Source organism: Acipenser ruthenus, chromosome 7 (assembly GCF_902713425.1).
Source record: "Acipenser ruthenus chromosome 7, fAciRut3.2 maternal haplotype, whole genome shotgun sequence".
NCBI classification, from domain to species: domain Eukaryota; kingdom Metazoa; phylum Chordata; class Actinopteri; order Acipenseriformes; family Acipenseridae; genus Acipenser; species Acipenser ruthenus.
This window is the reverse complement of record NC_081195.1, coordinates 49,040,730-49,046,257: the sequence shown is the minus strand read 5'-3', so window position 1 is coordinate 49,046,257 and position 5,528 is coordinate 49,040,730.

Genomic DNA, 5,528 nt, shown 5'->3' with positions numbered 1-5,528 from the left:
TCAGGCTGCAGGGTGTCAAAGATAAGGTTTCTTGCATATCTGACAACTACAGATGTGATTTATGAATTACTATTTGCTATTTGAATGCAACAAATATATGTTAGTGAATCTAGGGGACTATATTATATCCGTCTCCTGAACTGATTTAAGATTGTATGTGACTTTACTGTACACATATTTAAAATGCCTTGTATCACTTTTCACATTTACAAGAGTAAAGGTAACACTGAGCTATTGTGTACCTCTCATTGTCACAGCTCCGCTTTTACCAGTGAACTTCAAAATGTTATTATGTTTCGGTCATTTTGGAAATGTGGGGGTTTGTGTCATACAGTATGTAGTATATCCATTAAAGGTTCTGCGGCACTTATTTGTATCTCTTATTAGTGACTACAACATTATATCTGCCCTGCTTCTCTTGTGTTAAATATCTTTCATTCTTTGCTTGTTTGTTAGACTTTCATTTAGGGTGTACAGCTCAATTACAATTGGCAGCTTCCAAACTGGTGGTCATTTAAAAATGAAATATCTGCCTTTTAATATGGGCTTTAGTGATGAACCTGGAGAAGTTATGGAAATACATTAGATGAAAAGTTTAACAGCAATCATAATGGTACTAATGTTAGGTGATATGTTAGTGGGACTGTGGCTGGAACACATCAAGTCGAGTCAGTTTAAAGGGGTACACTTTTTGAAGGAAAGAATAAACTGTTCTATATGTGTTGTTGTAATGTAAGTTTTTCCAAGCTGCAGGCACATTTGAAACAACTCTATTCACTGGATAATTTTGATCTTTGACATCTATTGCACAGCAGTTAGAGACATTCCAGGCTTCACTGGTAGCTTAATTAAACCTGCCTGGGCTTGTGTCTTTAATATTTTCTTAATTTAATTCAGTGTGACTGTGGCAATGTGCTCCGCCCCTGTGTGCGTTTCTGTGTTGTATGTTGCATGTGGTGTGTTTAATGTTGGTGTATAGAGATGGCTGCACGGGATATAAATGGGTGTGTGCAGCACAAGTTATTTAAAATGTATAATTGTATTTAGGCTCTGGATTGCACATCACTTCACGTGCATTTAAAGTATATAATATGTGAGCACGAGGTTGCACATAATTGATTCACGTGGTGGGATTAAGTGAATAATTAATTGGTAATTGAATCCCAGCACAACAGTATATATAGATGCACGTTTTACTCACTCGGGGTTGGGTGTTCGGTGAGTAGTGAACGGGAGAGAGGAGGAGGAGAAGAAGAAGAAGAAGAAGAAGAAGAAGAAGAAGAAGAAGAAGAAGAAGAAGAAGAAATAAAGTTAACGTTAAAGTTTAATGTCAATTGCTATTGCGTGCTGGTACGACCAGCACGATACTTGTTAATTTAAACTCACCGTGTTAGTTTGTGTGTCCGTGCACCGTTTGTTAAGTGTTAGTCCGTTTTGTTTGTCTATTTATTTTGGCGTAAAGTGCCGTGTCCTGTCTTCTGTTTAAACCTTTTATTTATAATAAACAGCGCAACAGCGCTTTCATCATTTCACCTCATCTGTCCTGTCTCTGTGTATTCATTTCCTGGTTCTGACGTCACCACTCAGTCAGCCGTGTGACATATGGTGTCCTGCGTGGGATAACGGCGCCTCCAAGCATCAGACCAGGAGAGGTGTTTTTGTGAAAAAAAAAATAATAATTCTTTCCCCTTTTGAAAAAAAAAAAGGGGAAATGGAAGGCTGGAGAGAAGGCTGCCGGAACCTGGAGGACCTCCTCGGGGGCCTTGAGGACCAAGGCTGGTGCCTTGCCTGTGTGGTCTATGGACACACAGTGAAGATCTGCCCCTTCCAAGAGGAGGAGGAGGAACCAGCCCAGGTAGGGAGGAGGAGTAAGAAGAGAAGGGGGAAAGGAAAGCTGCAGCAGCAGGTGTGGAGAGAGGTCCCGGAGGATCCACAGCCCAGGAGGGAGGAGACAGAGCCTTTCCCATCCTCTGAGGAGATGCTGGACTGGGTGTCGGACCCAGAGTGGAACTGGGAGGACCTCCCAAAGGTTGTTGACCTGCTGTGGGCCAGAGATGGGGAACATTGGGAACACTGGGAACAACACTACTACCCAGTGCCCTTTGTGAACCCGGCAGCCGTGGTAATCAACTACTTGGCTGCCGATATGGGTCTTCCCCAGCAGGTTGACTTCCAAGTAGGAGGAGCCACGCCTACCTGCACCCTCACTGGGCTCGAGGGAAAATGCCTGCTGTCCCCATCTCAACCAGCAGAGGAAGAATGCCTGCTGGTTTCCCCTTCCGAGGCAGAGCCGCACCAGTCCCCTGCAATAGGGGGAGAGCCACACCAGTCCCCTGCAATAGTGGGAGCACCGCACCAGTCCCCTGCAATAGGGGGAGACTACACGCTGCTCCCACCTTCGTCGCCAGGAGACTACACGCTGCTCCCACCTTTGTCGCCAGGAGACTACACGCTGCTCCCACCTTTGTCGCCAGGAGACTACACGCTGCTCCCACCTTCGTCGCCAGGAGACTACACGCTGCTCCCACCTTCACCGGCAGGAGCAGAGCAGCAGGAGCTGCCTCTACCTCCGCAACTTCCACCAGAAGAGGGTGAATGCCTACTGGGTCTACTTCCACCAGCAGAGGGTCAATGCCTGCTGGGTCCACTTCCACCAGCAGAGGGTCAAGGCCTACTTCAGGCGGACTAACTTTAGGACAAGAAAAACTGTAGGAACTGAACAAATTTAGTACCAATTGCAGTATACTAATCAGAAGATCCAGTTAGTTAGTTTATTAGTTTAGCTGATCTGATCAAGTGGACCAAGTTAGATTGATCATGGGACCTAACCCATCAGCCAGTGTATAGAAAATATAGACCATCATTTTAGATGATTTGAAGAAACATTTTCTGCGCGCTGCAGTGCAAATATAATTGCACAACAATTCCGCCCCTCTATATTGATTATTGTTTTTTTCCCTGTATTCATTTTTAACAGCGGACGTAGATTAATATTATCTGTCATAAAAAAGGTAAGGGGAATCCACCGATCTACACAATGTGCATGCTCTAAAACAGTGCACATTAGTATGCAAAAAAATCCCATCTAAACTGAAATTAATAATATGTATAATTTGCATGGGGAATTTTCAGAATAAAATATACTAAGAAATCAAAGATACATTTTAGTGAGTTCATAATTTGTTCCGTTCTTAATATTTATAGACTCAACACGGTTTATTGTTATAGATTCTGTATTACTAAGGTTCAAAGCTGAAACAACATTCATATTTTTTGAGGTGGGGGGGGGGGGGGGGGGGGGCGGCAAATTCCTTTGTTCTCGCCGCACACGACTGTTTCCCGAGACACCTTTCCTCATTTATTTTGCTGCATATTCGGAGTGAGGCTGCAAGAGATTTCATTGTGTGATAGTAGGCCTACAACGCATTGTAACCCAGGACGAGTATTAGGCACTGTTTTCTTTATGCTTATTTTTGGCTTATGGTTTTTGTTTACGCTTGCTTTGTCAGACTTTTTTTTAACTGCACTTTTACATAGTATTTTATTTATTTTGAAAATCTTTGTTTATTAGTTGAAACACTTTAATAATATATTCAATTTGAATGTATTTTGGCTATTGGCTTTCTTGCATTGAATATATTATTAGTGGAACTTGCTTGTATGAAATAATCCATCTTGCTTATTGATGTTAATTACTATCTAGATCCATGACTAATAGCACACTACTCGACATAATAATGTTTTGGAACTCAAATTTTTATCCTGTGCTATATTTTAAGATACAGCTGATAATTCAGTTATTCTGATTATATTGTAAATAACTTTTTATATATCAGTTATCTCTTATTCTTTAAGAAAGTTTCTAGAACTTTTACACTTAAAATGCTGCTGTATGACACATTTTTTATCTTTTATCTTTTAATTGCCTCATCCTTCATGTTGTTTAATTATATTTATAAAAGCATATTATATTTATATTAAGCATATTTTTATGTTGATATATATATATATATATATATATATATATATATATACATCAGTGTCTCTGTATTTTTCATTTGATTGAAAAGCACCCACAGTGGGTATAGGTGTTGTGATCATCTGATTGGCTGATCGGGCTTTACACCCTTGGTTGTTACAGTATTAAAAAAAAAAAAAAAAACATAGCTGTGTAATATGTGAAAGCCTTGTAAAGCACGAATTAGTAGAACAATAACCATTAAAAAAACTGTAAATGCACAGCATTAATATTGGAAAAGCAATTGAAAGTATAATGTAAAATTACCATGACCATTTTTATAAGGGCTGCAAGGCTGTACTGTATTAGAAGTTTAAAGCACTTAGGTTTATTAAAAATATAACTTATTCCAGGGAGATGTAAAATAGACACAAGAAACTTAAAGAATAATGTTTTCATGTGCATAATCCATATTACACAGATTTGCAAATACATATTGAGATAAATGGGAGAAATCAGAGGAAGCATACTAGCGTAGTCAGGAACTTCACGGTACTAACTTATTCTATTTAATGTGAATCCTTTTTGTGGCCGCGTGGGTCTGGTTTAGTACACTGCACTTGATCTGGTTTAACTGATGATCACAATGATCTAATCGACTTTTGGTACAGTGGAATTGGGATTAGGAATGGTACTAATGTTAGAAGATAAGAACATAAGAAAGTTTACAAACGAGAGGAGGCCATTCGGCCCATCTTCCTCGTTTGGTTGTTAGCTTATTGATCCCAGAATCTAATCAAGCAGCTTCTTGAAGGATCCCAGGTTGTTAGCTTCAACAACATTACTGGGGAGTTGGTTCCAGACCCTCACAATTCTCTGTGTAATCTCCATTTGTGAGCCCTTTTTTCAGGTCGAAAAAGTCCCCTGGGTCAACATTGTCAATACCTTTTAGAATTTTGAATGCTTGAATCAGATCATCGCGTAGTCTTCTTTGTTCAAGACTGAATAGATTCAATTCTTTTAGCCTGTCTGCATACGACATGCCATGATAGTCCAAGCAAGTGGAGCAAACTCACATAATCCTTGTTGGGCAAATCAAGTGGACTAAATTTGGTACTCTGCAATTGACTCTAAATAAGTTTAAATGTTTTTCTTGTTTCTTTTTCTGGTATAGAATTATGTCTGGATATGGATAGCTAGTGTACAGGAATGATGGTACCAGTTTTGGCTGTTTTTAATTTTATTAAATTTAAATCCTTCAACTATTCCTTATGTTCCCTGGTTTACTTAGAAAATGTAAACCAGTAAGCTTAGCTTCTGTGTTATCAGAAACAACTGTTTGTAATTGTCAAAAGGAGTCATTAACATTAAGAACATCTCACAAAATAAAAAAATTAAATTTTAAATAGCATCTTGTTTGTTTCTGTATTCTATTGTGTATATTAAATGCAATTACACATTATAAAAACATAATCCTTTCTATCTGCTAAAAAAAAGCCATACTTATAGACTGCATATGCTCTCCCTTCACATGTATGTGTTGAATAAATAATATACACAGTAATTATAT